We start from the raw sequence: 26,133 nt of genomic DNA on the forward strand, positions 1-26,133 counted from the left end.
TAAAATGCATGTACAAACACAATTTCAACTTTCAATCAAAAACCATTTTGAAGATTTCATTCATTGTTCGTCTCAACATGGATGAAGTTGTTTGTTCTTTGCAGTCATATGTATAACTTGATTTGAATCCTTCTTCAATTGTATTAGGTTTTTGAGTTGTAATTTCGCTCTGTTGAGAAGTATAAATGTTTAAACCTGTGAAACTTTTATACTTTCAAGTCAAAGGTGACTTGAAAGTGTGTGACAATCATGGGATCATTAGAGCAAAGGCTTAGGGTTAAGTCTTAGATTGCAAGTGTTGTAATCTGAATCTTTTTTGGCTCATGTGTTTTAGTGCGGTTTAGAGTTAAATCCTACGTGATAGATTGTGGTTTTTGCTATCTTTTGAGTTAGGTGATATTTTATGTAAATATTTCTGTGTTTTTGGTTTATCCACATCTTAGTTTACTGCACTTAAACTGCATAAAGTTAAAGAATGAAGCTCTTAATGCAAACTTTGGGAACACTCAAATTAACATTAGTGTAGCAAAAAGAAATTACATATTATTGGTAATAAAAATAGCTTATCACCTAGTAATATGAGCTATGAAAGAATCCATCTCTATTGGACAATCCCCTCCTTCCATCATGGACTGTCTGACTTTTTTACCCAGTTCGATCACTCTCACCCTCATCTTATTTCCTTCGGGCGAATCCATCAATTTTCTTACAGTAGTCTCAATAATTGTAGATGTAATTAACTCATCGCGTCGTTCCCAATCCTTTACAGGGATGCCAATTTTGAGCACCTTTGTGACAAGCATTGAGATCCTCGGATGGTCAAAAAGCATGGGCCATGTAGCTAATGGAACTCTCGTGGTAATGCTCTCTACGATAGAATTCCACCCAGAGTGACTCAGGAAGCCTCATATCGATGAGTGTCCTAAGATTTCCAATTGGGGTGCCTAATATTTCACCACAATTCCTCTTCCTTCTACTCTCTCTTCGTAACCTTGGGGAATTTGGACTTGTTCATCTTCTCTTAAGAAAGCATCTCTAACTACCCAAATGAACTTTTGTTGACTCTTTTCCAACCCTATAGCCAGCTCTTTCATTTGCTCAGTAGATAATGAACTTGTTGTTCCAAATGAAACATATATATATTACCGAGTTTGGTTCTTGTTTATCTAGCCATTTCAAACACGTGTGACGATTAATGTTTTGATCATCGTTTTTTGACTCTTGCTCAACAGGATGTAATGGACCAATAGCCCATTGTTTGCCCCTTCCTAGTAACCTATTGAACTTTGCAAGAAGATCAAGATAAGGTCCCTCAACAGCCTTGCACGTAGCGTATAGGTTTCCAGAGCAAAAATTGTTATGCCTATATTGCATTTTAATGAAATCAAGAAACTGAAGTATGAAACTATTTTCAAGGGATGGAAGATCGTCGAGAAATTTACACCCATTTGGGAGTAGAAATCTCCCAACAAATGAAGGGAGATGGAGTCGTGTTGGCCCAAGAACAGGTGAAGTTTTGAAGTATGACAAATGAACTCAGTCATGGACTAGGTCCATCATGTGAAGCACAGTCATAATTAACCTATACATGTGAGATGCACGTCAAGGAGATAAGTCTCACTGATCAAGCAGCAATATCTCCCGATCTAATCGAAAAGGTTGCATATTGGATAAGGGGAGAAAATCTCCTTATATGAAGAGAATACAATCCGGATAAAGAGAGTGTTAGAGTTTGATATCGTCAAGGACTCAACTACGATAGAAGAACAGAAATTGAATCACAATCAAACTCTAATTACTAACTTATTAAATGACAGTGATTGATCTCTTTTACATAGATTGCACATACGCCGAAGTCAAACTAAATTGAAAGCAAAAAAGCAAGGCGGTTTTGCAAGTAGTTTATGTGAGATTTGAGTGTGCACTCCTGAAGCTACTTGAACGAGATAGAAGAACCAGTTCTATTGTGTTTTTTCTTATTCTAGTTCAATTGTAGTAGGTGATTTAATGTTGTACCTTTCCATATTTCATAGAAGCAATTGAATTAGGTACTCTGAGAGTTCAAGTTATAGGCTAACTTGAAGTTGTCGCAACAGTTAGAGGCTGGTTGTTACAACGGGATTAGAGGTAATCCTTAGGTTTATAAAGAGATTTGTAAATGCTGTTATGGCTCAGTGATTTAGTGAAGTATTGGGGAAAATCCTACTGAGTAGTAGGTCGTGATTTTTTCACCTTTTGAGTCGGGTGTTTTCCACGTAAAAATCTTTGTGTTCTTTATTTTATGTACTTTTAATTCCGCAAACAGTAGTAGTTAGAATACCTAGAAGAACCTAGTTCTTCTAGATCGAAAATTGGGCACCACACAAATCACCCCCCCCTTGTGTGGTATTGACGCTTAAAACATTAATTGGTATATGAGCAGGTTATCCTTGAAGAGGCTAATACCTTAGGAAAATATCAACATGAGTGCACCACCTGGGAACTGGGAAGGGCAATCCACTGCTAGGCCTCCACTTTTCAATGGTCAGTACTATTCTTGGTGGAAGAACAGGATGAGGGATCACATCATAGGAGAAGACTATGAGCTCTGGGACATAGTCAATGATGGTCCTCTAGCAACTACAAAGAAGAATGTTGAAGGAGTGGATGTGCCTAAGACAAGGGCTGACTGCACTGCTGAAGACCTGAAGAAGTGGGAGAAAAATGCCAAGGCCAAGAAATGGCTTGTGTGTAGACTAGGTCCAGATGAGTGCAGTAGAATTCAAATATGTACTACTGCTAAGGAAATCTGGGACACTCTGCAAGTGGCTTATGAAGGAACACCTCAAGTGAAGAGGTCCAGAGGAACACTGTTGTACTCCCAGCATGAGAACTTCACCATGAAGGAAGGAGAAACCATCCAAGAGATGTATACAAGGTTCACCACACTGACAAATGAACTTACATCTCTTGGAAGGATTATTCTCTAAGAAGACAAAGTTGAGAAGATTTTTGACCAGGGTTCTGTCAGTCTCTTGGGAAAGCAAAATTACTGCTATTCAGGAATCAAAGAACATTGCTACCCTCAAGCAGGATGAACTAATAGGAAACCTTACTACCTATGAATTGAGAAGGCACACCATGAAAATGGATGCACCCAAGAAGGAAAGAAGCCTGGCTCTCAGAATTGCTGAAGGTTCAGATCTGGAGGATGATGAAATGGATATGATTACTAGAAATTTCAAAAATTACTTGATGAGAGGAAAGAGTTCTTCAAGAGGTGCAACCTTCAACAAACCAAGAGCTCTTGAGAAATAGACCAATGATGGCTGCTACAAGTGTGGTAAGACTGATCACATGATTAAGAACTGCCCTCAATGGGAAATTGAGTGGAAGAAGGAAAGGGCTGAATGAAGGAACAGAAAGAAGGAACGGGTTCAACCAAAAAGGAACAAAGGATCAACAAATGCTATGGTTGTTGCTTAGAGAGAAACATCAGATGAGGAATCAGAAGATGAAGTTGGAGATGAATAAGCTCTTATGGCCATAAGAGAATCAGATGATGATAAAGAGGTAAGTATTCTTCATCTCAAATACAAGATTAAATTCCTGTCTAAAGAAAGGTTGTCTAAGCTATTGCAGGATTTCATTGATGAGTTTGAGATAATTAACAATGAAAATGAAAAGCTGTCTAGGGAATGTATGATCCTAAAAGCCAAGTGCAAAAATCTAGAGTCTATGGCTAATGAGAGTGAAAGTGAAAATACTGAGTTGAAGAACCAGGTTCTTGAACTTGACACTAGTGTCCTAGAACTTAGGTCTGAGAACTTAAAATTGAAACTAGGAACAGGAAAGAAGATAGTTGATCACACTCATCTCACCCTAGAAGAAAACTTAGGAAAAATGAAGGATGAGCTATACAGGAAAGATGAGCAGATAAGAGTACTACAAGAAGATCTAGGGAAGGTAAAACATAAACTAGACAGAACTTGAAAATGGAGCAAGGTTTCTTATGCACTCTCCTGGCTACACGAACATCACAGTAGCAACAAAAGAGGACTTGGTTATGGAACTCAAGCACCTAAGTGAGATCCTAAAAGCAAGTACCTCACTCTTCCTGAAAATAAAATTTGCACACATTGTGGCAAGACTGGCCATTACAAAAATGAATGTAATGCAAAAGAAAAGGCTAGTCAAAAGAACAAAACCTTTGTTCAAGAAAAAATAGGCTGCCTGGGTGGACTAGAAGGAATCTGATTTATCCCTTTGCCCATAGAAAGGGACCCAAACTAGTTTGGGTTCCTAAGACTAACCCCTGATTTCTTTTTGCAGGTCCAAGTGAAGGCAAGCAGCCAAATATGGTACATGGATAGTGGCTGCTTAAAACATATGACTGGAAGCAAGAACCAGTTCCTTTCACTTAAGAACTTAAAGGGAGACAATGTCTCCTTTGGAAATGGGAAGAAATGTGAGATCATTGGGATTGGAAAGGTAGGTAAGACAGACTCTCACTCCATTGAGAATGTCTACTTGATAGATGGATTGAAATATAGCCTTATCAATGTGTCACAACTGTGTGACAGAGATAACCTTGTAGCATTCACCTCTACTAATGCTTTGTGATTAATCTTACCACTAACAAGATTGTTTTGCAGGGAAAAAGAGTTAACAATATTTACATTGTAGATTTGTCCACTCTCTCAAAAAATGAACTAACCTACCTAAGTGTGCTGGATAATGATCCCCTCCTGTGGAACAAAAGACTTGGTCATGGCAGTCTGAATCAGCTAAACAAATTGGTCTCTAAGGACTTCGTGATAGGGTTACCTAACATCAAGTTCAAGGAAGACAAAGTTTGTGAGGCTTGTTCAAGGGGGAAGCAGGTAAGATCATCCTTCAAAAGCAAGAAAATGGTAAGCACAACCAAGTCGTTGGAACTGGTCCATATGGATCTATGTGGTCCAATGAGAACCATGAGTAGAGGTGGAAAGAAGTATGTAATGGTACTTGTTGATGACTATTCTAGATTTACCTGGGTACTGTTTCTAACATCTAAAGATGAAGCATTTGACATGTTTACTGCCTTTGTTCGAAAAACTCAGAAACAATTAGGAAATCAACTTGCATCAATTAGGTCTGATCACGGAACTGAATTTGAGAATGCTAAATTTGCTGAATTATGTGATGAAAATGGCATAGATCATAACTTCTCTGCCCCTAGGACACCTCAACAAAATGGAGTAGTTGAAAGAAAGAATAGGACTCTTGAAGACATGGTTAGGACTATGCTTCTTTCTAGTAAATTGCCCCATAGCTTCTGGGCAGAGGCTGTAAACACTGCATGTTACATTATCAATAGATGCATGACTAGACCTCTTATAGAGAAGACTCCCTATGAGTTACTTAAAGGGAGAAAACCAAATATATCCCATTTTAGGGCATTTGGTTGCAAGTGTTTTGTGCACAATAATGGAAAAGACTCCCTAGGTAATTTTGATCCCAGAAGTGATGAGGGAGTATTCTTGGGATATTCTTCACATAGCAAAGCATATAAAGTGTTCAATAAAATAAATTTGTGTGTAGAAGAAAGTGTACATGTAGTATTTGATGAAACTAACATTCTTTTTGAGAGACAGGAACACGAAGATGAAGCCATTGGATTGGTAAAGGATTTGACTAAAGCCTCAGCACAAGTCAAAGTGGCACCAAAAGAAGGAACAGGTGATGGAACAGGTTTTTCCATCAAGGGCAACCTGACAAGGGGAACTAGTCAAGGAGGAATTGAAATAAATCCCCTAAAAGAACTTGTTCATGACCCTGTTCCTCAGCAACAGAACATGGGAGAAAAATCTAACAGAAACCAGTTGGTTGTAAAACCTCACAAGTATCAAAGTTCTTATCCTATTGAGAACATTATCATTGATCAAACATCTGGAGTAAATACTAGATAACAATTAAAGAATTTGTGTGCTTTTGATGCCTTTTTATCTCTTACTGAGCCTAAAAATATTGTTGAGGCTTTGCAAGATGCAGATTGGGTAATTGCAATGCAAGATGAACTCAATTAGTTTGAGAGAAGTCAAGTTTGGCATCTAGTTCCAAGACCCAAGGACAGATCAGTCATTGGTACAAAATGGGTCTTCAGAAACAAACTCGATGAAGATGGAACAGTTACAAGAAACAAGGCAAGACTGGTAGTCCAAGGTTACAGCTAAGAGGAGGGCATAGACTATGATGAGACCTTTGCTCCAGTTGCAAGACTAGAGGCAATCAGACTCTTCATAGTCTTTGCAGCACACATGGAATTCACTCTTCATCAAATGGATGTCAAAAGTGCCTTCCTGAATGGCTACCTGAAAGAAGAAGTGTTTGTGAAACAACCTCCAGGGTTTGAGAGCAAGGAATATCCTGAGCATGTGTACAAGTTAGACAAGGCTCTCCATGGATTCAAGTAGGGCCCAAGAGCATGGTATGAACGATTGTCCAAATTTTTGCTGGAGCATGGTTACAAAAGAGGTAAAATTGATAGTACCTTAATCTTGAGGGAAAAAGGTAAGGATCTCCCTTTTGTACAAATATATGTTGATGACAATCTTTGGGGCCACTACTGATAAGCTAGGTAAGGACTTTGCAAAATTAATGGGGAGTGAGTTTGAAATAAGCATGATGGGTGAGCTTAACTTTTTCTTAGGCTTACAGATCAAACAAAGTCCAAATGGAATCATAATCCATCAGCAAAAGTATGCAAAGGAGCTAATCAAAAAGTTTAAAATGGAAGAATCTAAAGAAATAGACACACCCATTGCAACTTCCACTAAATTAGATATTGATGAACCTGGTTCATCAGTTGATCAAAAGTTGTATAGGGTATGATTGGTTCACTCTTGTATCTTACTACTAGTTTTGTGTTCGCTTTCAGGCAAATCCTAAAGAGTCTCACCTGATTGTTGTCAAAAGGATACTAAGATACTTAAAAGGCACCACTGATCTGTGTTTTTGGTATCCCAAAGGTAGCTGATAAGTTAGAATTTTAAAGTGTTTATGTCCCTACTTGCCTATGCTTCGAGTATAAATTGATACAAAAATAGTCCCAAAATGCTCACAAGTTGTGCTTAATTGTAGGGTTGATTGACAAAGTGACGAGATGTCAAAAATCGACTCAAAAAAGGAGTGAAACCTGCTCAAGTATCAAAGAGGTTCAGATACTGGACATTTTTCCATCCTAAGGTCACGCGGTCGCGGTAGGATTCATGCGGCCCGCAGAGAAGCTTCGCGGCTGCACTTCTTCTCTGTGTGGTCCGCGTTCATAGGGTTCAGCAAAGGGGCATTTGTCCTCATGCGGTCCGAGGTCACGTCTGCACGGACCGCGCCAGTTATCGCGGCCGCGGTACACTCCCACGCAGTCTGCATCCCCCAGGTCAAGTCATCAAACAACTGAAACCCAAGAGCCAGTACGGTCGCGGTCCGTTTTGTACGGCCCGCACTGACCCCACAGGGTTATTTTTGTCCAGTTTTTCCAGTTTAGTATAAATAGAACATTTTACTATTTTATTTAGGGAGGAGGTCAGATCTGAAAACAGGAGAATAGCTACGCTTGGTGTTGTAGCCATTTTTGGCATATTTTCTTCCCATTAACAATAGATTATTGTAGTTTCTTCTTAGTAATTAATTAATATGTGTAGTTCTTCATCTATTTCTTCAGTTTCTTCTTTAATTATGTGTAGCTAAACCTATTAGCTAGGGTTGTGGCTCAACCCTAGTGTGGGTAATTGATGGGTGTTGCCATCTAGGGTTAGATTGACTATGAGTGTTTGTTATTTGGGTTGATTTTATGATTTAATTTAGAATTTGTGGTTGCAAACACTGATTCAAGCTTTGTGGGTTTAACTCTTCTTGAGAAAGAGAGTTTATGACCTCAAAATTGACCCAACAAGGAATTGGGATGGACTCATGAGAAATGATAGTCCCAATTAACGGGTTAAATCTCGAGAGAGTAATCACCCTACTTGAACCCTAGTTGCTTGGTCTAATTTGCCAACCCAATTGGTCTCGAGAGAGTCAATTGGGTAAAATCATTCTCTCTACCGAGAGGTGTGAGAGTGGCTAAAATTTGTGCAACGGTTATAACATAACTCCCAAACAAGTCAATCGAACCTAAGTAACATCTACCTGTCAATTAGCCACCAAGGTAATGCCACAACCCTAGTGCTCTTCCTTCCCATTAATTACAACTTAGCAATATTCTCCTAGCATAATCTAGCTTTAATCCGTAGTTTTATAATATTAGTTATAAATACAAAAACTCACAAGATGATTGAAGTGACATTAGAAGCACAACCACAACTCTAGGCTAGACAGAAAATACAACTCCACTACTAGCTCCTTGTGGAAATTGGATCCCGGGCCTCTATTCGGGTAAAAGCTATTGCGATCCGCTCTTCCTACCATAGTGTAGTGTCGAGTCGGCAGCGATCAACTTTTTGGCGCCGTTGCCGGGGAGCTTATGGTGTTGATTATCTATTTAGTTAGTTTTGTGTTGTACTTCTCTTTCCTTCTTGTTTACTAATTTCATTTGTGTCGATCAATCAGGTACAATGGCTCTTAATGCAAATGACCCTCTCGGCAATGTGATAGCGGGGGAGGAGGTAGAAGATCTAGAACCAGATGAGGTCTTATCTCAACTTCCACGGAGAGGCCGACATGTCAATGTAAATGCAAATGAGAACAACAATATTCTAGACCCTTCTCCGCCACCACCGAGAGTGGCTCCCAGAGTTTTACCAAATTAAGGATACGCCAGTGCTATTGTTACTCCCCGAATCTGGGCGGGGAACTTCCAAATCACAAATGTTATGCTGACCTTGCTCGAGAAAAGAGGGTATTTCACGGGTGCCTCCGATTAAAATGCCTACAAACACTTGAAGGGGTTCGTGGATACATGCTGGGGTAGCAAGAAGACCAACGTGTCCGAGGATGCATTGAGGTTGAGGCTTTTCCCGTTCTCTCTTCGGGGTAAAGCATTGGATTGGTTAGAAAGGCTCCCCAATCATTCTATTACAACATGGGATGAATTGGCGAACAAATTTATTTCCAAGTTCTTTTCTCCAAGTCACATGGAAGCTCTTCGGGATGAAATTCTAGCTTTCAAGCAAGAGTCAACGGAACCTTTGCACGAGATATGGGAAAGATATAGAACAATGGTTAAAGAGTGCCCTAATAACAACATGACCGAGGCTATGATTCAGCAAACCTTTTATCGGGACATCAACACCACGAATCAATGCATTCTGAACCAATTGGCTGGAGGGAACTTTATGAAACTTTCTTACCAAGAGGCATGTGATGTACTTGATGAAATGGTCGACACCTCTTCGGCATGGCAAAGCCAAGCAAATGTGCCCCAAGGTGACCCCACGGTCATCTATTTGCACAAGGAATTGCACGATCATGGCCAATCCATCGCCGAGCTTACAATAACTATGAATCAATTAGCAAAGGCGCAATTGCAACAAGTCTAAAACCCGCGCCAAGTCAATGCAATGGAAGGTGTTTCTATGTTGAAAAGGAGACAAAGAGGAAAACAACCTCAAGGTAATTGTGAACAATATGACAACAACAATGATGGTGGTGGTTATTCAAATGAGTGATATGATGATCAAAGTGAAGAGGTCCAATATGTCAACAACTACCAAGGGAATAGAGGTAACTCGTCCAACCAACAATGGCGTCCTCAAGGAAATTGGGGCAATCAACAACAAGGCGGAGGTAATTGGAATAACAACAACCAAAACAACAATTGGGGTAATCAAAGCAACCAAGGAAATTGGAATGGGAGTAACAATAATTGGGGCAACAACAACAATCAAGGTGGGTGGAACAATAGCGGGAACCAAGGCAACCGGGGGCAAGTCTTTCAAAGGCCCCCCCATGTACCAACAACCGAACAATCCACCCCCATTTCCTTCTTAAGGTTCGAGTTCATCCGGAAGTGATATGGGGAGAATTGAAAGCATGTTCGAGCAAATGATGAAAAAGAACCAAGATTTCGAGGCCCAATTAGCTTCTCATAACACATCCATCCGGAATTTAGAGGTGCAATTAGGCCAAATCTCTCAAGCATTGAATACTCGTCCCAAGGGTGAGCTACCAAGTGACATGGTGGTGAATCCGAAGGGTGGGAATAATAATCATGTGATGGCGATTACAACAAGAAGTGGGAGAGGCGGTGATGTGAATGCCTCAATACAAAAGCAAGTTATGGATGAAGATGTTGAGTTGCGGGATGATGATGTACCTTTGATTGTTGATGATGTGGTTAATCAAAATGCAAACAATGATATGTGGATTGATATTAATGATGAGGCCGAGGTAGAGACTCAAGATGTCGTGAACCCATCTAGGGAACACGTGATTGACATGCCCGAACCGGTTGTACAAAAGCCAAGGCACCTTTGCCTAGGCCACCTCCACCTTATCCTCAATGGTTAGCAAAGAAAAAGAGTGACAATCAATTCAAAAAATTCATTGACATGATTAAGAGCCTCACAATCAATGTCCATTTGGTTGAGGCACTTAAGCAAATGCTGGGGTATGCGAAGTTCATGAAAGATCTGGTTACAAAGAAAAGGTCGATGGAGTGTGAAATAATTAAGATGACCCATCAACTGAGTGTCATAGTGCATTCAATGGCACCCAAGCTTGAGGATCTCGGAGCTTTTACTATCCTTTGTACCATCGGAAGTGCGGATTTTGCAAAGGCCCTTTGTGACTTGGGGGCTAGTATTAATTTGATGTCGTACATGGTCTTCAAGACTTTGGAAATTGGGCAACCTCGACCTACCTCAATAAGACTTCAAATGGCAGATCGATCGATGAAGCGACCCTTGGGCATAATCGATGATGTTCTTGTCCGTGTTGATAAATTCATATTACCGGCCGACTTTGTCATATTAGATTGTGAGGTGGATTTTGAAGTGCCGATTATTATTGGAAGACCTTTCCTAGCTACGGGGAAGGCATTAGTTGATGTTGAAGCGGGTGAGTTGACATTCCGAGTGGTAGATAAGAAGGTGGTATTCCATGTTTGCAAATCAATGATACAACCAAATAGCACGGAGGTGTGTTCTTTTGTGGACATTGTCATAGCCGTGATAGTGGATGACACAAGTTCCATGATCAATGTTGAAGAGCCTCTTGAGGTCGTGGTTCTTAACATAGATGTCAATGATGATGCTAGTAGAGTGGAGTGCGTGAATGCATTGCATGGTATGGGTTCATATTCTTATGAGCTTAGAAGTCTATCTTTGGATCTTGAAAATCGCAAAACTCTACCAACAAAGCCATCGATTGAGGAGCCACCAGTGTTGGAGTTGAAGCCACTTCCTCCACACCTCAGGTATGAATTCTTGGGTTCAAATTCTGCTTTACCTGTCATTCTTTCTTCTTTCCTTACTAACATGCAGGTTAAGGCCACCATGGCAGTTTTTCAAAGGCAAAAGAGGGCAATCGGATGGACTCTAGCTGATATTCGGGGTATAAGCCCTGCCTGTTGCATGTATAAAATCATATTGGAGGAGGATGCGAGGCCTTCACTTGAGCATCAAAGAAGACTAAATGAGGTTATGCAAGAAGTAGTAAAGAAAGAGGTTATAAAGTGGCTTGATGCAGGTGTGGTTTATCCCATTTCTGACAGTTCATGGACTTCTCCAGTGCAATGTGTACCGAAAAAAGGTGGAATGACTGTGGTGACCAACGACAACAATGAGTTTATTCCGACTCGGATAGTGACGGGTTGGAGAGTTTGCATGGATTACCGGAAGCTGAACAAGGTGACTAGAAAAGATCATTTCTCATTGCCTTTCCTTGACCAAATGCTTGATCGTCTTGCGGGCCGGGCTTTCTATTATTTTTTGGATGGTTACTCGGGGTACAATCAAATTCTCATTTCCCTGGAGGACCAAGAGAAGACGATTTTCACATGTCCTTATGGCACATTCGCTTTCTCCAAAATGCCATTTGGATTATGTAATGCTCCGGCGACCTTCCAACGTTGCATAATGGCTATTTTCACCGACATGGTGGAGGATATCTTGGAGATATTCATGGATGATTTTAGCGTGGTTGGGGATTCTTTTGAGGAGTGCTTGGTAAACTTGGATAGAGTGTTGGCCCGGTGTGAAGATACCAACCTTGTTCTAAACTGGGAAAAGTGCCATTTTATGGTAAAAGAGGGTATAGTGTTGGGTCACAAGATCTCGAAGCGAGGAATTGAAGTTGATAAGGCCAAGATCGAGGTTATTTCAAGGCTTCCTCCCCCTACTTCTGTGAAAGGAGTGAGGAGTTTTCTTGGGCACGCGGGTTTCTACCGGAGGTTCATCAAAGATTTTTCTAAGGTAGTTAACCTGTTGTGTAAATTGATAGAGAAAGATGCCAAGTTTGTTTTTGATAAGAAATACATGGAGGCTTTTGAGCTCCTTAAACAAAAGTTGACCACTACCCCCATCATCACCGCACAAATTGGAGCTTACCATTCGAGCTCATGTGCGACGCGAGTGACGTTGCGGTGGGGGCAGTTTTAGGCCAAAGGTTTAACAAGATGTTCCACTTGGTGTACTACTCAAGCAAGACCATAAATGAGGCTCAAAGGAACTACACAGTCACTGAAAAGGAGTTGTTGGCTATTGTTTTTGCTATGGAAAAGTTCCGTCCTTACCTTATGGGGGCTAAAGTTATTGTGCACACCGACCATGCCGCCCTTAGGTATTTTATGACCAAGAAAGATTCAAAGGCAAGATTGATGAGATGGGTTCTTCTCCTTCAAGAGTTTGATTTAGAAATTGTTGACCGGAAGGGTAGCGAGAATCAAGTGGCAGACCACTTGTCCCGTTTGGTGGAGGGGAGGCCCTGTGACGGCCTTGAGATCAATGATACATTTCCTAACGAGAAACTTATTGCGGTGTCAATGAGTGGAATACCGTGGTTCGCCGATATTGCAAACTATCTGGTTACCGGAATCATCCCGTGTGAGCTCTCTTCTAACCAAAGGAAGAAGCTCAAACGGGATAGCTTGGATTATTATTGGGACGAGCCCTATTTGTTTAAGATTTGCACCGATGGTGTGATTCGACGATGTGTCCCGGAAGAGGAGCAATTGGGTATTTTGTAAGCTTGCCACTCCTCACCCTATGGTGGCCATCATGGTGGGGCGAGAACGGCTTCTAAAGTGCTTAGTTGCGGATTTTATTGGCCTACTTTGTTTAAAGATGTCGGTGATGTGGTCAAAATATGTGATGAATGCCAACGAGCCGGTGGAATTTCAAAAAGGGATGAAATGCCCCTCAATACAATTCTCGAGGTAGACATTTTTTATGTTTGGGGCATCGACTTCATGGGTCCTTTCGTGAGCTCTTGTGGAAACACTTACATTCTGATGGCGGTAGATTATGTCTCCAAGTGGGTTGAAGTCATGGCTTTGCCCAACAATGAAGGCCGAAGTGTTGTGACATTTCTTAAAAAGAGTATCTTCACGAGGTTTGGCACTCCCCGTGTTATCATTAGTGATGGGGGATCTCACTTTTGTAACAAAGATTTTGATTCATTGCTAGCCAAGTATGGAGTTAATCACAAAGTAACCACCCCCTATCATCCTCAAGCTAGCAGTCAAGTGGAAGTCTCCAACCGAGAAATTAAGAGTATCTTGTCTAAAACTGTAAATGCAAATAGGACCGATTGGTCGAAAAAATTGGATGATGCTCTTTGGGCCTATCGGACAGCTCTTACAAGACTCCGATTGGTATGTCCCCATACCGGTTGGTGTTTGGGAAAGCTTGCCATTTTCCGGTGGAATTGGAGCACAAGGCCATGTGGGCCTTGAGGAAGTTGAACTTAGAATGGGGTGTTGCTGCAAATCTGAGGGTTGAACAACTTAATGAGCTCGATGAGTTTAGATTCCATGCATACTCCAGCTCGTCCTTGTATAAGGACAAAATGAAGTACCTTCACGACAAATATGCTCGGGGAAAGGAGTTCAAAGTTGGGGATATGGTTCTCTTGTTTAATTCCCGGTTACGTCTATTTCCGGGTAAGCTCAAGTCAAAGTGGAGTGGGCCATTTGAAGTTGTGTTCGTGACCCCGTTTGGTGCTCTTGATCTTAAAAACAAAAATGGAGAAGTCTTCAGAGTCAATGGTCACCGGGTCAAGCATTATCTCGGAAAGTTCGATGGCAGCCACGTAGTGGCGCTTCTTCATCTAAAGTGATGTGGTGGTAACATGCGTTGTGCCGCGACGTTAAATCAGGCGCTTCTTGGGAGGCAACCCATGTGTAGCTTAGGATTTTTGAGCTAACTATTTATGAGATGTTGTAGGGATTGTGTTGAAACAGTGCAAAACAAAGTTGGTAAATGGCATAGTCTCTGAAGATTGCCAGCGCGGCCGCGGTGCATTTTGTGCGGTCCGCACTGGCATGAGTCAAAATGGGGACTCTCTCAAGTTCTTAATCGCGGCCACGGTCAAGTTAGTGTGGTCCGTGGTGGACTGACGCGGCCGCAGTACATGCCTGTGCGGTCCGCGTAGGCTTCATCACGAGGGGTCACACAAATAAACCCAGCACGGTCCGGGGTTACTTTTGTGCGGCCGTGCTGGTAGGTGAGTACGGGTCCTACTGGGCTCTATAAATAGAGACCAAGGGTCTCATTTTACCCTTTTTGAAAATTGGAAACCCAGAACCCTAATTTTACTGTTCATCCCCGTCCAAAACTGAGATTCTTGCTTGTGTGGATATATTACATTCATTCTCCATAATCCTGGTAACATTTCATGCATTTTTGATTATTACTCTTTTATTTTTATTTTTATCTTAATTGCTTGCCAGTAGTCTGAAACTTCTTTGCCTTTACAGTTGTCTTCGAATTGTTAGTCTAGGGTAGCTTCCATGCTAGTTTCAATACTAAGGATTGTGTACATGAGTAGGGACAAGTAGGGGTAAAAATTTAAACAAAAAATAGAACAAAAGCATGCAATCCCTAGTTTACTCACTAAACCTAACCCAGTGCGGCCCGCGGTCACCTTAGCGCGGTCCGCGCTATGCTTCCACGCGGTCCGCGATGCTTGAATGACTGAGAAATCACTTATGTCCAGCGTGGCCGTGGTAACGTTTGTGCGGTCCGCGCTGGCCCACCGCGGCTGCAACCCCATTTTGTGCAGACCGCGGTGTGAGATTCAGAGAAGACCCTTCCTAGGGTTTTGATCAGTGCGGCCCATGGTCGCTGTAGCGCGGTCCGCGGTGCCTCCAACGCGTCCGCATTCCTAATGGCATAGTCTGTGGAGCCTGGTTCTGCAGCAGTGTCTGCAACTTTCATTTTGCTTCTACAATTTTAATTCAGTCACATGTTTCACTGCCTGTGTTTCAACTAACAATATTAGATGTGTTTGTTTGCAGACAATGGTAAAATAACGAGGAAGAGGTGCTAAACAACCCGGCCGAGGTGACTCCTCCTGGGGAGGAAAAGGGAAACAAGTTAAACTCACTTCCCGACCTAAACTGAAAACAAGGAAACAAATTGCTATAGACGACCAATCGGGGAGTGAGTACGTACCATCCCAGGACCTCTCTTCTGATTCAGGGCCAGCTACTGTAGTCCCGGCTTCACATACCGCCCAAGCCCCACAACGTATACATTCTGAGTCATCTGATGGCTCAGCAGCAGGCAGTGGTGAATACTCCACCTCCCCCACATCTTTAGTATCTGGGGAGAGTGCAGAAGGCGGGACTAATAGTAATAATGAGGTACCGAGAAGTGGGGTGCCCCAGGTTGGGGGTGTTGAGAGAACTAGAAAACCTGAAGTTTAGGAAGTTCGGTTTGTCAGCCAGGTGGCGTTCCACAAATTTAGAGAATGGTGGCCGGCACAGAAGTTGATACTAGAGCGGAGCTTTATTGACAAAGACTTTCTACCCCTAAACCCCAATGTGCATAAACAGTTCCAGGCTCGAGCAGGTTGGGAGTTCTTTAAAGACAATTGTTTGAAGGCAAATGAGCATATGGTCAAGGAGTTTTACAGCAATGTGGCCCATATCATGAAAGGCACTAAAGTGACGAAAGTGAGAAACAAAAATGTGGTTTTCACCAGGAAGGCGTTGAATGAGTATTTGGGGTTCATTGACGAAGATGAGTCCTTGTACAATGAAAAGTTAGCAATGGGTGAGGAGGTTCGTCCGTGGTTAGCTTCGTACCTGGCAATCCCGGGTACGGTTCCAGAATGGCTACAAGTAGGGACCAAAATACTTCGGAGAACTTTCAACTTTGAGGCTAGAGGGTGGTTGACCTTTGTATGGAGTCGGCTCGACCCGACCACTCATGATCAGACTATTCCACTTGCCCGGGCAGTTCTTATTGCTTCTATTATGGCAGGTTACCCTATCAATGTGGGAAATATGATGTCCCGCACCATTTCTGCAGTCGGGGTTGAGCATGACCGGAACTACCCTTTTCCCAGCACCCTTACTATGTATTTCCGGGACTTGGAGGTGGAGAAGAGACCGTTTAACATCAAGGTAAAACCTGTGGCTCCATTTTCCTGGTACAGTTTGAAGGGGCCAGACAACCCCAAAGACAAAGGTTACAAGCCGCCTTCCTCCACTCCAGCTGGCCAGTCTGAGGAGCCAGTGGCGGTAGTGTCTTCGGTTGATCCCCCCACAGAGCCTTCCACCATGCCTACGGTCACCACTGATGATGATTTGCCTCCACGACCCTCCTCCTTTGTTGTCCCCAGTACTTCAGTTGACACGGGGGTCCCTTCTTCCCAGACTCATCCTTTCACGGCCCAGCAGTTGAGCCGGACACTAGCCAGTTTGAACAACTGGATGTCAGCTGCGACATCCAAGTTATCTACATTGTCTGCTATAGTTGAGGCCCATTCAGCACCTTCCACTACTCAGTTTCTTCAGTCCATTGAGGACACACTGCAGAAGCTCCTGGAAAATCAGGAGAAGATTATGAGGACTCAGGACGCCTTGACTATGTCGGTAGATTCACATAGCAAGGCTTTGAGGGATTTTTCCAAGGAGCACAAGAAGATGAGGAAGTTAAGGGCATCCAAGGAGTCGGTGAGAGTGCTACGGACTGATGTGGACAGGCTATTGGCAGACCAGATGCCTTTAGACTTGTTATTCGGGGATCCAGCCCCAGCAGCAGCACCAGTGCCACAGCCACAGCAGGAGCAGGAGCAGGCACCCAAGCCCCCAAGGAATAAGAGGAAGCTACCCAATTTAGTTGGTGCAGTTATTGAGCTACCAGACCCACAAGAGACCCCCTCTAGTGATGCACCTATCAGTCAGTCGGTTCAGGAGCAGGCCCTAGTCCCAACAGCTGAGCAGCAGGAGATCGGAAACCAGTTTGAGGTTCTCATACATACAGAGGACTTGGGGACCACTGATGATCCAATACAGACGGACCAGGCCTAGGGAGATCCTATATCCTTTATGTTGTTTTGATATTTATTTGATAGTTGGCATTGGGACAATGTCAGCTTTTACTCGTGGGGGTGCGCCCTACCTTTTCTGGATGACTGTATATATATAGATTCTTAGTTTATTTTTATTGATTTTGTGTTTTTTTTTACTTTGGGTTGTATATAACTTTACATTTCTGTATATATTCATCCCCCATTGTATATTCTACTCCCCTATTGTACATATTCATTCCATTTTCTATTTTTGCTAAATTTTCATTTTTAGCTTTGCAGTTAGGCTCGTAGCCGCTTGTTTTGATTTTGGCGTTTCCAATAAGCCCTTGGTTTTCTTAATGCCACGGTTCTTTCAAAGGGTGGAGTATTGTGCGAACCGGGTGGCTCTTCCCAATGATAGATGGCGTGACAACCTTCTTAAGGGTTTGAGTCCGTTTCTTTGATTTTTCTTTTGTTTTTGATAAGCGTAGTTAAAAGTACCTCAAGCAAGGTTTCACTTGGTCCTAACACATTTGCCTTTGATCCTATGGTCAAAGACATAATGTTGTGTTCAGGACGGTGAAAGTCGTGGCTTTGAAACTCTTGCGTTGACCAAACGATCATCGTGTGGTCTTTTTGGACCATTGTGTGTTTAAATCATAACTAAGGTCGTTGTGGGCCCTCGACTCGATGTCTTTAGCAAATCCTTAGCGTGTGTGGTGAGGAATTGAAATTTGAGTCCAAGTCCCGAGCCAATGGTCTAGAACTTGCCCTGAATGTCTGTTAAGGTGAAATCCTAGGTGAAATTTGACTTGAGAAATGATTATAGGCTCTCCTTGATCCAAATGCTAAGTTGAAAAATTTTATAACCTCCCAATGAAATAATCCCTAGTTAATCCTTTTGAGCCTTAAACCTGTTTCTTTCAAGAACCAATGCTACAAGTCTATACCCGTTCTAAATGATTACCCTCTCTTGGCACCCAAATCTTCCCTTGAGTAATGGCAAAAATCTAAGTTTGGGGGAGAGACAAGAAAGGAAGCAAAGCAGTAAGGTACAAAAGAAAGAAAAGAAGGCAATGAAAAAGCAAGAAAAGAAAAAGGACAAAAAGAAAGTCCCATGTGAACAAGAATAAAAAGGGATTCAAAAAAAAAGTGTGGAGAAAGTAGAAAAACGAGAAATGCTTTGAATTGTATAAGAGAGAGTGACAATGTGTCTCTCTAACCCCTTGTGAAGAAGTGAAATCCTCAAAAAGAGCCAAGAAAGTTGTGCCGAAATGAATCAAAAGAAGTGCTTAAGGGAAGATTGAACCCACGTGAATAAAAACATGTCCTACCCTTGCCTAAAAGCCTTCAAAATGACTCCACAAAAGCCCTATTTGATCTCAAGTTGAAGGGAGCCTACATTAGTGGATACTTACATAAGTGGCAAGCATATGGTACTTAGAGCCGGACTTGTGACCTTCCTTTTTGAGAGAGATGAGTAAAATTTCATTTTCTTCGATTTGTGTGTCAATATTTAAAAGGTGAGGTTCGCTTAGGGAGATTTGAGAATATAAGAGTTTGGGTTCCACAATGACCAAAGTAAGTGAGAAAAGCTCTTTGATGAAATGTGTCAACTCTTGATGCTCTTGTGTCACACTTGATCCATAGTTTTCAAAGTTTTAAATGTGTTAATGATGCATTCGTATTGAGGGCAATTGTTAGTCCCAATTGATACTTGCTGAGGTTATTTTAGGATAGCTGGAATCACTGGGATGTTCTTTTAAGGGGCGGATCTTATTTTGTTTGCTTGAGGACAAGCAAAGGTTTAAGTTTGGGGGAGTTGATAAGTTAGGATTTTAAAGTGTTTATGTCCCAACTTGCCTATGCTTTGAGTATAAATTGATACAAAAACAGTCCCAAAATGCTCACAAGTTGTGCTTGATTGCAGGATTGATTGACAAAGTGACGAGATGTCAAAAATCGGCTCAAAAAAGGAGTGAAACCTGCTCAAGTATCAAAGACCAAGAGAAGTGAATAAAAAGGGGGCCTAGTGCGGACCTCGTAACAATGACCGCGGCCGCACTAGGAGGTTCAGAGACTGGACATTTTTCGAGCATAAGGTCACGCGGCCACGGTAGGATTCATGCAGCCCGCGGAGAAGCTTCGCGGCCGCACTCCTTCTCTGTGCGATCTGCATTTATAGGGTTCAGCAAAGGGGCATTTGTCCTCATGCGTTCTGCGGTCACGTCTGCGCGGACCGCGCCAGTTTACTTCACGGCCGCGGTACACTCCCACGCGTTCCGTACCCCCAAGTTCAAGTCATCAAACAACTGAAACCCAAGAGCCAGTGCGGCCGCGGTCAATTTTGTGTGGCCCGCACTAACCCCACAGGGGTATTTTTGTCCCGTTTTTTTAGTCTAGTATAAATAGAACATTTTACTATTTTTTTTAGGGAGGAGGTCAGATCTGAGAACGGGAGAATAGCTACGCTTGGTGTTGTAGCCATTTTTGGCATATTTGCTTCCCATTAACAATAGATTATTGTAGTTTCTTCTTAGTAATTAATTAATATGTGTAGTTCTTCATCTATTTCTTCAGTTTCTTCTTTAATTATGTGTAGCTAAACCCATTAGCTAGGGTTGTGGCACAACCCTAGTGTGGGTAATTGATGGGTGTTTCCATCTAGGGTTAGATTGACTATGGGTGTTTGTTATTTGGGTTGATTTTATGATTTAATTTAGAATTGGTAGTTGCAAACACTGATTCAAGCTTTGTGGGTTTAACTCTTCTTAAGAAAGAGAGTTTATGACCTCAAAGTTGACCCACAAGGAATTGGGATGGACTCATGAGAAATGATAGTCCCAATTAACGGGTTAAATCTCGAGAGAGTAATCACCCTACTTGAACCCTAGTTGTTTGGTCTAATTTGCCAACCCAATTGGTCTCGAGAGAGTCAATCGGGTAAAATCATTCTCTCTACCGAGAGGTGTGAGAGTGGCTAAAATTTGTGCAACGGTTATAACATAACTCCCAAACAAGTCAATCAAACCTAAGTAACATCTACCTGTCAATTAGCCACCAAGGTAATGCCACAACCCTAGTGCTCTTCCTTCTCATTAATTACAACTTAGCAATATTCTCCTAGCATAATCTAGCTTTAATCCGTAGTTTTATAATATTAGTTATAAATACAAAAACTCAAAAGATGATTGAAGTGACATTTGAAGCACAACCACAACTCTAGGCTAGACAGAAAATACAACTCCACTACTAGCTCCTTGTGAAAATTCGATCCCGAACCTCTATTCGGGTAAAAGCTATTGCGATCCGCTCTTCCTACCATAGTGTAGTGTCGAGTCGGCAGTGATCAGTAGCAATTTCAATTTAGTAGGATATGTTGATGCTGATTATGTAGGTTTTCTAGTGGATAGGAAGAGCACCTTAGGTATGGCATACTTCCTTGGTTCATGTCTTGTGTCATGGGCTACTAAAAAGCAAAATCTCGTGGCCTTGTCAACTGCTGAAGCTGAATATGTTGTTGTTACTTCTTGTTGTGCTCAATTGCTATGGATCAAATAGTAGCTGGTAGATTTTGGTATAGAAGTAGGTTGCATTCCTATATTCTGATAACGCTAGTGCTATAAGTATGACAAAGAACCATGTTCATCATAAAAGGACTAAGAACATAGATGTTAGGCACCATTTCTTAAGAGACAACTATGAGAAAGATCTGATCTCCATAGAATTATGTACTACTGATAAGAAAATTGTTGACATCTTCACTAAAGCACTGAGTGGAGAAAACTTTGAGAGGAACAGGTTGGAATTAGGGATGATTAAGATCGCGTAATAGGTCCAGCTCAGAAAAAAATGAAAAAATAATTTTTGGCTAGGAATTCTAACATTGTGTAAATATCTAGATTAATTCTTACTCAGTCTCATATTTTAATTAGTATACTCCTGTGACATGTGTATATATGACTCACTGATCTCTTACAAAAAAATTTCTATTATGGCTTGAGTCATGTTCAAGAGAATTCTAAATGAAGAACGTGGTTCATCAATATGAGTTCATATGAAAGATCAGGTATGGTTTTAATACTTTGCACAATTAGAAATATTAACAATTCAATCATGAGCAAAAGTTCTATACTTGCCAAATTCCTAGAAAATACGATCCGTTGAAGCATTGAACCAGTTTCGCCCATTTAGAACTCTAAAACCGTAATTTTTGCCTAATATCTAGGGAAGCCAAATAATCATTAAAAGTCTGGAATTACAGATTGATTAGACTTCTATTTGACCCCTGAAAAACTATCGTTACTCAATAAATGTCTAATTATCTTTAAATACACACCACATCTCTAATCTTCTTCATTATTCTAAAACGGTCAAAAATTCTCTTCTTCAACTCTAATTGCTCTCTTCTCCAAAATTCCCAAATTAACTCAAGAAACAAACAAAAATGTCTAACCCACAAGATCATCCTGTTCTCCTCCACCACTATCACCCTCAAATTCATCCTCATCTACTCCTCCTAGTGAATCCCCAAAACCTAGGTTTCGAAGGCAGAAAATGTTGGCTCGAAAAACTATAGTATCTGAGGCTCTGAGAAAGGTTTTAAATGAAAGGTTGAAAGCTAGCCAAGTGAAAGATAGCCCAGCTCCAAATTCTGATTCCAGTTCTGAGTCTGAATCCTTTCAATCTGCGACTGAGGGGGAAGGACATGGGTCTTCTGACTCTGAGAAGACTCAAGAATTCCCTACTGAGGTAAGTTCATCTGTTGTTGAAAACTTTGAAACTAGGTTTTTTCTGGTTGGACCCATTATGGATGTTAAGTTGGCTGAGATGAGTAGGAGTGGAGGTAAAAAGAAGTCTGAAAAAAGAAAAAGAGAGAGAGGGTGCATGTGGTGAAGAAAGGGGAAATAGGAAGGGATCAGTTCTTGCTATATATGGGGTTGCACAAGAGAGGTTAGAATAGAGTGGCATGAAGTCAGGGAGAAATGGGTCTGGGGAGACTACTGAGGGGTTGGTTCATTTGAGCAAAAGGAGAGATGAACTCGTTTCATCTACTAAAGAGACCCTAGCTGATCTACTGAGAAAGATTGGGACAAGTTATGACCCAAAGAAACGCAAAGCTACCACACCAAGAGCCCCAAATGTTCCCAACCATCCAAGAAAAGAAAAACTTCATCCCCAAAACCTACTGCCTCTTTAATGCCTAAGGGAAAATCCACAAGAAGCAGGGTATAACAAAGTGAAGCTGGCTTACAAAAGGCTCTAGAAGAAAGCAAGAAAAGGAAAATGGAGAAGGTAAAGGGAAAGGTTGCAGAATCCTCTGAGGTTGTAGAGGAAGAGGAGATGGAACTGGTCCATCAAGAAAGGGGTACAACAGTGGAGGTTCCTACACCCAAACATAAAAAGTCCAAGACTTCTTCCAAGAAGTTTTCTTCTGTACCTGTGTCTGATGCACCCTCACTAGCCAAGAGGACAAGATCTACAGTGAAAGCTAAGCAAGCAAAATTTTCAGATGATGAATAGTGGAGTGGAAAAGAAAAAGAAGAGGAATCTGAGAAGGACCAGGACAAGTTTGCCATCTTTGGCAGAAGAAAAATTTTGAAAGGTAGATTGTTGAAGGACCTGGTAGAACTAGGGATGATGAGGTTGGTTTACTCTTTAACTGCTCAAGCTTGGAAGGACATGGTCCTTCAGATGGATGGGAGACTAGCCAGAGATGAACTAATTGAGTTCATGGCAAATGTTGATGTTAAGGATGGGGTTGTCAGTAGCTTGGTGAAGGGAGTCCCCAGTGCAATTTGATGCTACGAAATTGGGAGAAATTCTGGATATACCCTCTGAAGGGTTTGATGACTACACTAGGCAAAGGTGGCCATGCCTGGACTCCCTACCTACTGCTCTTGAGATCACCAAGAGGTTCTGTGATTCAGAGGATGTGAATGAAGCCAGGGTTGTGCAGAAAAGTGAGATGAGGGCTGAACACAAGGTTGTGTTTGAGTTTGTCAACAAGTGCCTACTTCCCAGACAAGAGAGAAGACATACTGCAAATTACATGGACCTAGTTCTTATGGAGTGCCTTGAGAGAGGAAAGCAGATCAACTGGCCTACTTTCATTGTAAAATTGCTAGACAGGGTCATCAATGGCTCCAAGGCTCATGCTACTCCATATGGCTTCATACTGACCACTGTTCTGGACAGGCTGAACGTGCCTTTGAGGAAATGGGAAATGGCATCAAGCAAGGAACATTTTGGCATTAAGACTCTTCTGGCTTGTGAATATCTAGTCAATGCCATCCCAGTTGAACCTGGTTCATCTCTGAAGACACCCATCAACAGCAAGGTTAGGACTTTGGTTCAGGAATGTGGAACTAAGGATGCTGAAATTGCTAGGCTCAAGGCTCGTGTGGCTGAATTGGAAACTGAGAGGGATGGACTTAAAACTGAGCTAGCAAGAGAAAAGGAGAAAAGTGATGGAATCCTTCAGGATATACTGAACCTTCTCCAAACTCAACCCTCTAGTTCCTCCAAGCCTTAAGTCTCCTAGTACTTGTCTTCTGAACCTGTCTAGTAACCCCAGTGAACCCCAGTGACCCGGATTAGGGATTTTTCTATTTTTGCTCATGTTTTGAAAGTTTTTCTTTCTTTTTGTGGACTGTTAATGGCAACATATCATGATCAATGACAACAACTGTTTCTCTTGTTCTATGATGATTCTGACCTTAATATTTTAAATATGTTTGTTGATTATTGATAATTGCACCATGTTTTCACTTGCAGTTGCCCCAGTAGCCATGAGTACTTTTTAAAATCTGGGATTCACATTAAGTATGCAACTTTTCGATGATGCCAAAAGGGGGAAGATATTGTGCTTTACTCATTATTCTGAATAAGTGATATTTATAACCTAATTAACCTGGTCCTTGATGAGAAGTAAATTTTCTAAGTCTAGTGTTGATGGTTAAGCTGAGTTCTTACAGGTCTTTTAATCAGTAAAAAGCACAGAGTTTGTCATCATCAAAAATGGGGAATTTGTTGGCCCAAGAACAGGTGAACTTTTGAAGAATGACAAATGAACTCAGTCATGGACCAGGTCCATCATGTGAAGCACAGTCATGATCAACCTATACATGTAAGATGCACGTGAAGGAGATAAGTCACACTGATCAAGTAGCAATATCTCCTAATCTGATCGAAAAGGTTGCATATTGGATAAGGGAAGAAAGTCTCCTTATATGAAGAGAACACAATCCGGATAAAGAGAGTGTTAGAGTTTGATATCTTCAAGGACTCAACTACGATAGAAGATCAAAAATTGAATCCCAATCAAAATCTGATTACTAACCTATTAAATGACAGTGATTGATCTCTTTTACATGGACTGCACATATGCAAAAGTCAAACTAAATTGAAAGCAAAAGAGCAAAGCGGTTTTGCAAGCAGTTTATGTGAGATTTGAGTATGCACTCCTGAAGCTACTTGAATGAGATAGAAGAACCAGTTCTATTGTGTGTTTTCTTATTCTAGTTCAATTGTAGTAGGTGGTTTAATGTTGTACCTTTCCAGCTTTCATAGAAGCAATTGTATTAGGTACTTTGAGAGTTCAAGTTAAGGCTAACTTGAAGTTGTCGCAACAGTTAGAGGCTGGTTGCTACAACGGGATTAAAGGTAATCCTTAGGTTTATAAAGAGTTTTGTAAATGCTGTTTTGGCTTAGTGATTTAGTGAAGTGTTGGGGAAAATCCTACTGGGTAGTAGGTCATGGTTTTTTCACCTTTTGAGCCAGTTGTTTTCCACGTAAAAATCTCTGTGTTCTTTATTTTATGTACTTTTAATTCCGCAAACAGTAGTAGTTAGAACACCTAGAAGAACCTGGTTCTTCTAGATCGAAAATTGGATACGACACAAATCATCCCCTTGTGTGGTATAGACGCTGAAAACATCAAGTCGTCTCAGTGCAACTTCCCAATATGTGGAACTAACCATAAAAGCAGATGAGGGATTAAAACAATAGGCCTCCGCATTTGGTATAGAAATTATGGCTTCAACAGCACAAGCCATTAGAGAGTCATAAATGACCACCACTCTACGCGTTTTTCTGGCAACCTCTAGTAAGAATGCACCTACAGGCTCGCGCAACATAAGGTACTCATCAAGTATGGGTAGTACAAAGTGTGACTCGGTTTGATGAGAAGATGTATTTGAAAAATATTGAGAGAATTCATGAGATGGCGGATTTGGGAATTCTTGGAAATGGATGTTAGAAGTGGTAAGAGGATCCCAACCATGAACACGAAGTTTAACCTGCTTAATTTTGTCGCTAAAGCAAACATAATAGATTGGTAAATTGTAGGGAGAAACAAGACGAGAGAGATGAAGGAGTTGACTGAGATATGTCCTTGTGCTGGAAAAGGTACCATCACCACAACAACATCTCCATTTTTAATGTCATTTTCACTATGGTTTAAAGATGAAGCAATGTTGATAGCCATTTTAAGAAAGTTTGGTGGAGTAGATACTTGCTATAATATGAATATTTGATGTAGCTGTTTTTGAGAAAACATATTACTCGACAAGAGGAAGCCAACCCCTATAAATACAGTTACCCGATCAATAAAGATAACATAAGAAAAGAAAAACACCATTAACAAAAGCTCATGTAAAATTCTCAGACTCATGCTGTTGTTAAATTGGAAGGATAGAAAACTAAAGGAACTGA

The 26,133-nt window shown here is 41.4% G+C and overlaps 1 pseudogene; it reads right to left on the bottom strand.

Moving 5' to 3' along the window:
• Window positions 1–566: 566 nt before the first annotated feature.
• Window positions 567–25,906, bottom strand: LOC138881592 (zeatin O-glucosyltransferase-like; annotated as a pseudogene).
• Between the last annotated feature and the right edge of the window lie 227 nt (window positions 25,907–26,133).

The sequence above is a fragment of the Nicotiana sylvestris genome, chromosome 11 (assembly GCF_000393655.2).
Source record: "Nicotiana sylvestris chromosome 11, ASM39365v2, whole genome shotgun sequence".
NCBI classification, from domain to species: domain Eukaryota; kingdom Viridiplantae; phylum Streptophyta; class Magnoliopsida; order Solanales; family Solanaceae; genus Nicotiana; species Nicotiana sylvestris.